General features: G+C 47.7%; 1 protein-coding gene across 4 annotated transcripts in view; it reads right to left on the minus strand.

Annotated features, from left to right (window-relative positions):
• The window catches only part of PACSIN3 (protein kinase C and casein kinase substrate in neurons 3), an 8,315-nt gene extending 5,136 nt beyond the window's left edge, over positions 1-3,179 (minus strand). The window contains exons 1-2 of one of the 4 annotated variants that reach the window (XM_015586306.2): positions 2,567-2,674; positions 1,996-2,479 (exon numbers count right to left, since the gene is read on the minus strand). The gene's annotated coding sequence lies outside the window, so the exon portion shown is untranslated. Of the gene's footprint in view, positions 1-1,995; positions 2,480-2,566; positions 2,703-2,956 lie in introns of those variants that run through there. The other 3 variants (XM_015586305.2, XM_015586307.2, XM_006908100.3) reach the window with 3 other exon arrangements.
• Between the last annotated feature and the right edge of the window lie 9,697 nt (positions 3,180-12,876).

The following is a 12,876-nucleotide window of genomic DNA, read 5'->3' on the forward strand; positions in this document are numbered from 1 at the left end:
GGACTGGGAACCAGAGGCCTGAATCCTATCTTGGCCAAGAAGCTTGAACAAGTGCATTTTACTAACCCCTCCTAAGGGAGCCTCAGCTCACTCCTAAGATGGAAATTCCGCCTCCTGGTCTGCTTCTGTACCAGGGCTGGTTTAACATTCAAGCCAGGCAATGAACAAGCAATGTGAGGGGCCTAACAGTCACAAGGAGACACTCACCCTGTTCCACAGCATCCACTGAGGTCCCACAAAGCTCTGTGGGTAACAAGCAACTCATCCTTGCCCTCAAAAGCCCAGAGTCTGGGGCAGCATGAGGGACTCAAACAGGTGATCAGTTCTAAGAGTGTTCTCCAGAATCGCAGAAGAGGGCAAGGCAGATTCCAACCCCAGAGCCACCACCCCAGGGGCTAGAAGTCACAGTGGCACATAGCCACTCCCCTCCTGCCTCTGTGCAGGGTCTCAGCTGTCCCCAGCACCGACTCAAGCCCATAGAAGGAAATCGCTTCCTCTTCTGAGCAAGCCCAGAGGACACCGCCGGGGCCAATGACGACAGAGTGTGCCTGTTGCCCCCAAAGCAGGGCTCCATTACAGTGCTCCCCTCCAAATTGGTGAACCTCTATCCTTTGTTCAAAACTCAAATTGAAGCATCTTCTCCACAGTCACCCCCTCCAATTCCTCCACCCTCATTCTCAAAGCCACTATATACCCACTCAGTCGGGGTATACATCCCACTGGGTTGTAATTGATAAGACAGGATCAGTCCCCAGTCATTGACAGAGACTTCCTGAGAGTCCAATTTGGGTTCCTCCAGACACTGGAGTTAGTAGTTGAATGAAAAAACAAATGACATCCCCTGAAGACTGGGAAACCCACTGGCTATAGCAGCTGTGAGAAAGCTTGGCCTGAGTAAGCTTCTACCCCTAAGCTAACAGGAGGGAGAGCTCAGGCCTGCAATGGAGGTGCCTGGGCACAGAGCAGGACAGGGGCAGAGCAATTGGCCCCATTGGAGTCCTCAGCGCTTCTCCTTGCTTCCTCTTGAGTCTGTCCCATTTGCCCAGAAACAACTTGCCAACCAGATGGAGAGAACCAGAGCTGCAGCTGTAAATCACAGGGCCTTCAGAGCTGTCCCAGTCAGGCATCCAGGGGCCCAGGGCCCCTGACTGCTCCAGCCTCCATGCTCCCAACTCCCGGGAGAGCTGCCCCCCACCCATTCTCTTTCTCTGGCCCCAGAACAGAGCAGGCTGTGTGTACAGGGTTGGCACTGCTCCCTCCAGCCTTCCAGAGCAAACACAAGCCCAAACCCCAAGCACAGCCAGGCCCCACAGACCAAGATTGATTTAGCTACAGGAGTGGGCCTTGCGCCTTGGCCTGTTATGGAAGGCCAGCACCCTGTGCCTCCTGACCTCAGCAGAGACTCTGATGGGTCCCCAGAACGCACTGCCACAGAAAAGGGCTCAGAAAGCAAATAGTGAATGCTTCCCAGCCCAGGGAGCCAGCACTTCCTGGGCCCAGAGAGGTTGGCTGGGGCTTGGCAGGGTCTCTTCATAGTTGCCTGGGCCAAGGTAGGGAGTCCTGGGATTCAAGGAAGAACCCACTCTCCCTACTTGAAATGGTAGGTAACCCCTGCCCGGACCAGCTCCCACCCTTTCCAGAAGCTGGGGCATGCCCCTGGGAGGGAGCACTGCCATCCTGCCCTGCCCATCTTCTGTCCTGAGTCACAGGCTGCACCCAAGGGCCTCTCCTCCTAGCAGCTCCTCCCGGTGGGCCGGCAGCTCTAGGATTTGAATGCACAGAAGATGGCAGGACACTGATCCAGAGACGGACACCTAAGCTACAGCGGCTGGGACCCGCGGCCCCGGTGGTTGGGGGAGGGGGTGGCGCGGGGAAAGGGGAGGAGGCAGGGCCAGGGAGGGGCATAACAAAGGGGCACTTTTGGAAACCCGACCTGCCGGCCAAGGTGCCTGCTCCCTGATGACGCACTCCAAACCCAGAGCCTCCAAACCAAACCTTAGAGCCCAAGGGCCGCCGGGCTCTGGTCTCAACCCTATTGACGGCACCCGTCAACCAGTCTCTCTTGCCGGCCGGGCACTGCACAACTCGGAGCCCGTGGAGTCCACGCGGAGCTGCCTGGCCAGGCCTAGCCATGTAGGCTCTGGGACTTCTTGGCTAAACTTGCTGAACTCGGTCTCGGCGGGGGTGGGATCTTGCCGTGGACTCCAGAGAGCGACCCGGGGCAGCGACCCCAGGAATTAGGGCTCTTTGCAGAAGGCAAAAGGTCGACAGAGAGCACAGGGCGGTCTGGGGCCCTTAAGAGGCCCCTGGAGATGGTGTGGCCCTCCAGTAGCGACGCCCCCAACCCCCGGCCGGCCCAGGGAATTGCAGGGTACTCAGCGCCGCAGATGAGACACCCCTCGGTTCAGGCAGCTCTTCCCGTCCTCGTTCAGGCCGGGTGGCCAGGGGCTCCTGGGGCGGGAGCTGGTCCCATTGCAAACTTCAGGAGTGAGAGGGTGGAGAGAACGGGCTCGAGCCGGCGCTCCCGCCACCGCCTCCCACCGGTCCCGGCCGGGGCAGTACTCACAGCGTCCTCTCTGCGATCCTCGGCTAGAGGGGGTCCGGCCACGCTCAGACCCGAGTCCTGACACTCTCCGGCCCCGGCCGCCGCCTCCCGGAGCGCACCGGGCCCTCCCCCGGGAAGCCCAGCCCCCGGCCCCGCCCTCTCGTCGCCGCGGCCCCAACCCCACGGGCCATCGGCGGGCGCAGGGGCTGCAGGCATAGCGGCAACGCGCGGCTCCCGCGTGAGAAACGCCAGGGCCGAGTCCCCAGGGTGGAGCAGTGCCGCTGCAGGGAGTCCGATTTCAGCTTTGCCCCTCCCCGCCTTTGTAGAATCTGGGAGACCGGTGGAACCGGGAAGGGACCAGGCCTGCACGGACACCCCTTAGAGGGAGGCCTGAGGGCTGCACTGCCTTACATTTTTTTGCTGATCACAGATTTCTTAAAAGTTAGCTCCGGCATGGCTCACAACCATCCCCTTGTAAGCATTGGGGTTCCCACTGTACAGACGCGGAAAACAATCTCGGAGACCTTCAGCGGCTTGCACAAGATCTGTAGTCGATCACGGCCAGGGCTCCAAAGCCGTGCCCTTTCCACGCACAGACCTGCCTGCCAATCTGGGGCGAATTCCGAGGCCTGGGACAGACACGCGGTGGGGGTGGGGCAAAATGCACGAGCTCCTCCCCCTCCGTGTTCCTATTGCCAGATTTTGTACTACTATTTACTCTTAAATCCCTTTGCCCCTCCACCCCCTTGTCAGTCACCAGCTTTGGTGGATTTTTCCAGATCGCCAGGATGCCACCTCACCCTAAATAAATCCCTTCTTCCTCACCCCTTTACCCCCACCTAGGATTTTTCGGAGGCTGCTCGTCTGTTATTTATATCCACTGGAGCGGTCCAAGAATGTTCCGAAGCTGACCTAAGCGCCACCTGCTAGGCCTCCTCGCCCCTCCCGCTCGCTCCTGGGCTGGTGACCCGGCGGCCGTGCCCTCCGTCTGGCAGGCAAGAGTAGGCGCGGGCCGGCGGGGTCAGACGCCCGGGGCGCTCGGAGGGTCCAGACCGTGCAAATTCGCTCGCGACTGGAGAGGCGGGGGTGAGCTCCAAGGAGGACGGCGCAGCGCTCTGGGAGGCGGAGGGTCACACTGTTCTCTCTCCAGCACGTACTCTCCCTTCCCACCCCCTACCCCGCTCCCCACCCCCACGCACACTGTCATATACTCCCTGAGGGGTGTGCGTACGTGTGCACGGATTTTTAAACAGCAGCATTAAAAATAGCAAAATTATGTTTCTAAATCCGGGAGGAATCACTGACGCATTCTTTATGCAGATAAATACACTCATAAAATGGGAAAAGACCTGAAGAGAATGAATGGGGGTAATTTCAAGTGGTAGTGTTAGCTAATGAGGGCGGACTTGCTCTGTAGTCCTTGTGGGAGGGTGAAACTGCCTCCCCAAGATGCCTGTGAGGCCCACAAGACATGTCACCTTTGGCCTGGGGCCTCTGGCCGCTTGGCAAGTAGTACCTGAGTAGTGGATCCTTGCCTTGACGCTCACAAGGGTGTGTACCCAGCAGGATGTGCTTCTGAAACCAGTTTCAACTCCCACTCTGTTGGGGCTTGGTCAAGTCCCTTTTCTCTATATCTCTGTTTCTACCTCTATAAAACATGACAGATGACCGGGCTGACCTCCCAAATGGGCCATGTGCCCCAGCTAATTAATAATTGTATAAATTAATAATTAATAACTGCAAATAAGAGCTGTGACAGCCACAGTGTTTTGTATTATTTAAAACCAGTTAACATCCCACCTAATGCCTGGAGGCCTTTAGGCACCTAGACAGAAAGAATGAAAACACAAGAATGAAATTAATTACAGGAGCCACCTATTAAACTCCCATTAAAAACAAAGGCTGCAAGCCGTGCTCTGAGATCTGGAGAAGCCAGGTCCCAGAGAGACTCAGAAAAATGGGCTATTCAACAGACTACAAGGAGTGGGTGCCGGGTGGAAAACATCTGGCTTGTCTTGGGTTCAATCTGGAAGCAGTAAGCAGAAATGTTGCAGCTGATCCTAATTGCCCCCTAGGGAGAAAAAATAAACCAAATCACAGAGCATCCCCTGCTGCTTCAAGGTGAAAGGAGATAGAGCTGCCCTTGAAAAGCCAAACCCCCGCTAGTGCTGCTCCCAGGGCTCAGATTTCTATGCTCTGCAGCCAGAGCCCCTACATACTCATCTTGCTCTATCAGTGTGGTACCCAACTGGAACTGAGTTCGAGATGCCCAAGGTCAGAGGGCTAGATAGACAGAAACCTAGAGAGGCAGCTTGGCTCAAGGCACCTGGTGGTAGTTAGGTCCAAAGCCCAAGCTCACAATACTCACAAACTCACTCACCTTGAAATTCTGGAATGTCCTACCCACCGTGCCTTCACTTGTTTGTTTGTTTGTTTGTTTGTTCTTTCATTCGTTCATTCATTTATCCAGTCAAGGAAACATTTGAATTTTTGCTCCATGCTAAGCCCTATGCTGGATATTGGGAATACAGATATAAATAAGGCAGAGCCCTAAGCGTACAATAATGATACAATGAGATCATGAAAAACTATGAGAAAAGAGAGGAAGAGACCGCCTCTCACAAGGCATGGCACTTGATTGGTCTTGATGAGCAGGAATTAGTCATCTGGAGAGGCATTCTAGGCGGGAGCACCAGGGTGTGCCAAGCCCCAGAGGTGTTAGCATATGACTTGGTGACCCAGCAATTCCACTTTTTGGTATCTATCCTAAAAAAATGTGTACCAGTGCAGAAAAACATACAAAGATGTTTGAATATCGTATTGTTTGCAATAAGGAAAAACTGGAAACAAATGTGCATAGGAGGGCAATGGTTAAATAACCCAAAGTTCATTCATGCTTCGGATTACTCTGTAGTAACTTAAGCACAAAGTAGAGAGAGATGTGTCCTTATATGAAGACCTCCAAGACACTGTTGAATAAAAAAGCAAAAGGCAGAACACACAAAATATACAGAAATAATATATACCAAACTGATTTCAGACCTCTAGGGAGAGGTCTAGAATTAATAAAAGAGATTTTTGTAATGTTAGAAAATTAACAATGAGAATGTACTTATGTATAGATTGTATAATTAAAATAGCCATTTTAGAAGATGATGAGTGGGTCTTCTTGTCTAAAACAGTTGTGTCCAAATAGAATTTTCGGCACTGATGGAAACATTCTATAGCTGCGCTGTCCAATATGGTAGCCACATGTGGTTACTGAGCACTTGAAATATGGCTAGTGTGATCAAGGAACTGAATTTTAAATTTAATCTAATTTTAATTAATTAAAAATTTAACAGCCACAAGTGGCTAGTGGCAACTGTATTGAACAGTTCCAGTCTTGACTATCTAAAGTATTGAGTTCAAGATGGAGTGGAAGCAGATGGAAGAAGAGGCTGGAAAGATGTGTTGAAATTAAATGGTGAAGATTTGCAAAGTAGGTTAAGGAATTTAGACTTATCCTACAGGCAATGGGAAGTATGGATGGGAGTGATTGGATCAGATCTAGCTTTTTAAAAAGTAACTCTGGCAGTCCTGCAGAGGATAGATTAGAACAAGCAGAAGGCTGAGAGCTTCTGTGTTTCTCTCCGTGGCCGCTGGACACGCTGCAGCATTACTGACAGGCAGCTGAGTAAAGTATTCTGATACAACAGCTATGTTTTTAAGATCTCAGGCAACCCCAGAGTTACTGAGAGGGGTTAACCTCAGTAGGGGAGGCTCTTTCTGGGTTGGAGCACAGGAAGAACAGCAGATGGATGGCATTAGAGTGAAAATGCATAGCAGGTTTCAGAGTGGGGCTTTTAGGAAAAGCTTCTCCAGGGTCAGGAATTTGCCCGGAGCAGATTCTTCAGAAGGTTCCACAGACTTGCTACTGCATAGTCCAGGTGTCAGCTTGGTAGGCCAGGAGAGTTCTGCTTAGGAAACGCCCTGGTTCATTTGGGCCGTTCCCTGAAGTCCACTGACATCCTCCTTACTGGTAAAAGAGGAGTGCTGGTAGAGACTCCATTAATTTAGCTGACTCCAAGGGAAATACCCGCTATGCCAGACACCATGCTGGGTGCTTGGTCCACAATGCAAACAAAACAGACAGAAACAGTCCTCGACTTCATGGAGTTTTCCACTAAAATCAAATTAAGGCCCAAATACATAATTACCAGTTGTGATAAGTGTTTTAAGGGAAAGAAAAAAATTAAAAAGATATGGTGCTATAAGAGAATAATACGGGGGGTATAATTTCAATGCGGGGAGGAGGGAGGGTCAGAGAAGACTTCTCTAGGAAGTTTAAGCTTCTCTACCCAAAAAGGCCCCCAAACCCAAAAGACAAATGGAACTTATCTAGGTAAAGTGGGAACCTAGGAGAGGGCATTCCAGGTAGAAAGACTGATGTGAGCAAAGGCCCTGAAATGGGAACTTGACCTTCTGGGAAAGAAAGATAGAGAGGATGAGAGGTCCAGGGTGACGTAAGAGGGGCGGGCAGCACCCAGACACTGCTGCTTTGTTTTATTCTGTGTGCAGAATTTAAGCAGAAGGGAGACCTGAGCGTCTTTCTAGATGTTGTGTGAGGAATGGACTAGAGCATGGGATCAGCAAATAGTGGCCTGGACCACCTACAAGCTAAAGATAGTTTTCATATTTTTAAATGGCTGAAAAAATTCAAAAGAAGAGTAATATTATATGATATACGAAGGTTATAGAAAATTCAAATTTCAGTGTCCACAAATAAAGTTTTATTGAAATATAGCCATATTCATTCGTTTACAAATTGTCTATGGCTGATTTTGCACTGCAATGGCAGAGTTGAGTAGTTGCCACAGAGATTGTATGACTCACCTAGAGCCTAGAATATTTATTATCAGTACCTTTACTCCAAAACTCTGCTGACCCCTGGATTAGAGGGATACAAAAAGTAGGGAGACCAGTTGGGGGCGGGGGGCTGCAGTCATTCAGTTGCAAGATCACAGTGGCTTTTTCTAGGGTAGTAATCATGGAAGTGCTTGGTGCATGGACTGAAGAAGTATTTGGGGGAAAGAATCTATAGAACTTGCTGATGGATTAAATGTGAATGGTAAGAGGGAGAGATTTCAAAATGACTCCCAATCTATGATCTCAGATTAAACTCTGGACCAGAGTAGGACATTAGTGGGGTACTTGGCAAAATTTGCATAAAGCTTATAGATTAGAGAATAGTGTTATTAGTGTTAATTTCCTCATTTTGGTAATTGTATATGATGTTACATTTGGAGAATTAAGGAAAAATATATTAAAATTCTTTGTAACTTTTTTGCAACTCTTGGTAAATCTGAGATTATTTCAAAATGAAAAGTTAAAAAATAAAAATAAATTCAAACAAATAAAGTAAAAATGACTTCCTGATTTTTAGCTTGAAGTTCCACTTACCAAGATGGGGGGAAATGTGAAAGACGCAAGCGAAGAAAGGAAGATCAAGATCTCACTCTTGAACTTTGGGTTTGAGATACTGATGAGATGTCCATGTGTCAAGAAGACGGGGCCAGGCACTATTCTGGACATCACAAAGGAGCCCCCAAACCTGGGGGAAGATAAAGAAACCATGCAACTCAACCTCGGAATGAGAGCTCTATCCCTGAGGTGAGGCAGGACCAGGTGGCAAAGGAGGAGCATGGAGAACGTGTGTATGGAATGTCCACGATAAAAAAGGCATTCTGCTCAGCATTTGCTCACCTGCTCAGCGTTTGGTCCCCCTGTCTGGTAGAACTTATTCTTCTCAGTTTACAAAGGAGGGAACAGGCTCAGAGAGATGCTAAGATTAGCTCAAGGACACAGCTAGGAAGTGGGAATGAGAGGGCTGTCTGACCCCAACACCTGCGAGAGATTTCCCACTCAATGATGCTGAGCATTCATGGCAGAGATGGGTTTATTAGCTCCCCAGGGCTGCTATAACAAATGACCACTGGCTGGTGACTTGAAACAGCAGAAATCACTTGTCTTACAGTTCTGGAGGCCAGAAATCCCAAATCAAACTGTTAGCAGGTATACACTCCCTCCCCAGGCTCTGGGGGTGAGTCTTTACCTGCCTTTCTCCCAGCTTCTGGTGGCTGCTAGCAGTCTGGCAATCTTTGGCATCCTTAGGGTTTTAGCCATATAACTCCAATCTCTGCCTCTATCTAACATCATCTTCTCTGTGAATCTGTCTCTGTCTCTACGGCTATTTCATCTACCTTTGCCTTATTCTTGTAAGGATACTTGCCACTGGATTTAGGGCCTACTCAGATAATCCAGGATGAGCTCCTTATCTTAAAATCCTTAACTACATCTGCAAAGATCATTTTGCTAAATAAAGTAACATCCACAAGTTCTAGGGATTAGGATGTGGATATATATTTTCAGGGATCACCATTCAGCCCACCACACGGGGCTAGAGGAGGCCACAGCTGTTAGCCTTGGAAATCTAGTAAAAAAAACTTCTTGAATTTCTGATGAAAAAAAAATAAAAAACACAACTTCTTGAACTTAAAAAGTAGCTGTCTTTCAAAGTTTCTCCTCATCCAGTTTCACAAATATGTCTCTTTGCAGAATGGATCAAGGGCCTAAATGCTGCCAACAGAAATGTGGATTGGTCTTCTAGACTGCATATAATTATGAAAAAACTCTCAGATTCTGGGGTCTTATGACACAGGGATAGTCAGGCACAAAGAGTAGTGTACAGTAAACGTGTCTGGGAAGATGCCCACTCAGAGTTTGGAATGTTGCAGAAAGTGCGTGTAGAGTTGTGCAATGATACCTCCCTCATTCCCTCCAGGCTATTGGCTTCACCAAGAGCCACAGGTACTCGGACAGCTCACTGCCTTCCTCTATAGGGACAAACTTAGCTGGGGTTCCTTAGGCAAGTGTTTTGTCACATGCTCCTGGAGTTAATATGTCATAGTAGGGACAGGAGCCAAAGCTGGGCAGTGGAGAAGGGAGTGGGATGAGGGGAATGTAAAGGAATGCAAATGTAGTTCTCCTGGTCCCACTAGCATGTGACACATCCACTCATAGGCAACTGGCCTAACTGTCACACCGAGAGAACCATTTTCATTTCTGCTGCTTGGGATTTTTGCAGTCTTCGTTGGCATTAGAAGAGTGAGTAGAAGTTACTGCCAGAACTCAAAACACTGGTTTCTGATTCTCTGGTCCCCACTCTTTCCATGATGGCTATCTGATTGGTGAGAACTCTTTAGAACAGCAAAGAATCTCCTCACCACCTTTATCAGAACTTATCAGATCAGTAAACAAGCATTGTCAGGAGATTATATAACAACTTCTATTTATAGAACACTTTACAGTCTGCAAAGTACTTTCACATACATTATCTTAGCACTCAGGCAAATGCCCTGAGAATCTGGCTGCCTAGGGAAGTTTCCTGGCATCCTGTACCTATGGTATTTCATGACAGGATGTTGATTTAGTGTAGGGATGGCGCTTCATCCCTCGCAGTAAAGACAGAAGGTGGGTTTTTTGGTATTTACACAGCTGTCTTACACTTCCAAAGCTACTCAAAATTGTATTTTTGAAAAGAATGCCAGAATTCTCAGAGGGTGGGAGTCATGCCTTCATTTAGCATTATTATGAATGTATTCATATTCGGGCATTTAAATATGTATTGCAGGTGCCTAGCAACAAGGACTCTGGATGCTGTATTCAGTCCGTTTCCAATCCTTGAGGCTGTTATTTGCAAACCACTGGATGCAGTAGCTGTGTGGGAAGCCTGCACACACCATCCGCATGGATTAGAGATAGTTTTGAAGACTCAGCAGAGTGTTTGGATCCATAGACAGCTTGATCAGAATCCTAGTCATGTATCAGCCTGCACCAGGAAAATGATTCCTGCTAGATGGAAATTTCCCACAGGGAGGCCAGAGTTCAAAGCAGTCACTGGTTTCTGCTATTTTAACAGCAAGTTACAGGATCACGGATTTTAAAGCTGGAAGAGATCTCAGCCACTTAGTCCCTCCCCTTGATTTAGGCACAAAAAAATGAAATGATGAACCCAAGATCACATAGTCTAAGAATAATGCTCTTCTCACTGTGCTATATTTTTTGTTCCAGAAAACACTTAAGCCACATATTGTTTTGCATATCAAAGAAACTGGCATTATTTAGGGTCATGCCTTTGGTCTGCCCCGCCTCCAGTGCAAACACGAGACCTTGATTTGCTATCACCAGCAACTTTTGAATGAATTGCCTTGTGATGCCTTATGTCAAAGGTAGTGTCACGAATAGGACCAAAACAACTATAAACGGGGTTTCATGGCACGGCCACTCCATGGCATGAAACCAGAGCAATGCTGCACCATTCACCTCATTATCAGATTAGCAGCATCAAAAAATGTGTATTAAAGGTTTCTGTCCTCCCTGTACCTGATATTCATCAGATGGGAATAGATGACATCAAGCCCCTAGGCAGTTATTTTGTGGTTGAAACAAAGCAAAACCCAGGGTAAGAACGCCTGAAAGCACAACCTGAAACAAAGCACTTTACTGGCCTGTGAGAGGCAGGTTTCCACTGGTCACATGTAGTTTGTTTAATCCACCATGGGAAACTCCCCAATCCTAAAAGTGGATTCTGGGGAAACCTGGCATTAAGCAAGAAATTTCCTTTGCTCATGAATCCATCATGGCTAAGTATCACCTCCCTGCCTTTCCATTTCTTACTTCCTCTGCCTAGAATGCTCGCCCCTTCTCCCCTCCCCATCTCTCAAAATTCAGCTTAAGTGTCACCTTCTCTGGGAAGACTTCTTTGACACTGTCCCTTCTTTGACCCATTCCAAGATGAGTTAAAATGTTCTTTTCCTGTGTCTCCCACCCTCTACGATAGCTGTAGGTTTCCTTGTCTAATAAAAGGCACACTCCATGGGGGCAAAGAGCATTTTTCATTTTAGCATTCTCTTTAACTAGGATAGGGCCAGGAACAGAGTAGATTTTTGATGTCAGTAGAATATATGAAATTTAAATTCTTCTACCTGCTATTCAACCTCTCCCTTTATTTGGCCTCTCTTATTTTGCACAGATCTTCAATGAAATCAATCTTATCCTCTTCAAGCTGTCTCTTACTCTACTCATAAATGTTAATGTCCCCAAGCCAAACACCATCAGGAACACTCCTGTATACGGTTGAACCTTGGGTTTACCACTCATAGCTACAGAGGATGTATACCATGGGGAATGAAGGAACATCTCTGTAAGGTATTAGAAAGAACTTATAGGCTTAGTTTGTGTTGGATGATTTGGATAAGGGTTCAAAGAAGTGGGGCTTTGCTCTGGATTGGAGGCTGTCAGGAAATGGAAGTAATTCCAAGATTGGATATCAATAAATTCTATCTGTAAGGTGAGAGGAATGAAGCAAAGCTCAAGCTGTGATTGGCAAAGAAGCTGCAGTCATTCATATTAGCCAAAATAATAGGGGGATGCTTTGGTCATTTTTGTTGTTTGGACGATGTTCATACTTTTGCCTGTGTTCAGATGTGAGTGACGATGTTTTTGCGTTGATCTATCACAGTCACAGAGTGGCCTTGTCTGGTGTTGTTTATTGTGAATTTATTTCCACAAAACACCAAGGCCTGCCACTACCAAGCCAGCTCCAAGATGCCAGGGGTTGCTTTTCTCTTTCTCATAACCCACCCCCATTCCTAACTTTTATCGAGCTATTTCTCCACCTCCCTCTCCTGGCCAACTCTATGAAATTCCAGTTCCCCTGTGAGGCTTCTCTAAATACTTTCTCCATTTGATTATCTTTTCTGAATGCATCTGAAAGTCTTGGTTGGCATGCCACAATTTAGTACTCAACTATGTTCTATCTTCAATTGTTTGACTTGTTTCATATTATTTTTCTTCTCTTCTGAGTAGGTTTTAAACCTTTTAGGGTATTTCAATATCCCCCAGAAATGAGCAGCCTACTGAGGTGAAACTATTGGCGGTTCTGAGTAAAGAGAACAAGCTTGCTTTTGTAACACAGCTCTGAAAACAAAGCTACTAGCAAGCAGAGGAGAAGCCACCAGCTCGCTCCCCTGGTGGTCACCATTAATAACACCCTGAAGTGACCTTCCCATCAGAAAAGCATTTTCGAATTTTCCTTCTGGAGCATTCATTTCTTTCTAAAACTTATATTTTGAAATGTCTTTCATCTGTATCTGTACTTGAGTGCAGGTTCTACCGAGCGGGTGGAAGAAAAGGCCCAGCAGTCTCCGACTGAACCTAGCTCCTGCCTGATTCGTCGCAGAAAGTTGCATCCGAACTGTCTCCTCTTAGATCGGTGGGACAGCGCAGCA

The sequence above is a fragment of the Pteropus alecto genome, unplaced genomic scaffold (genome assembly GCF_000325575.1).
Source record: "Pteropus alecto unplaced genomic scaffold, ASM32557v1 scaffold71, whole genome shotgun sequence".
NCBI lineage: Eukaryota > Metazoa > Chordata > Mammalia > Chiroptera > Pteropodidae > Pteropus > Pteropus alecto.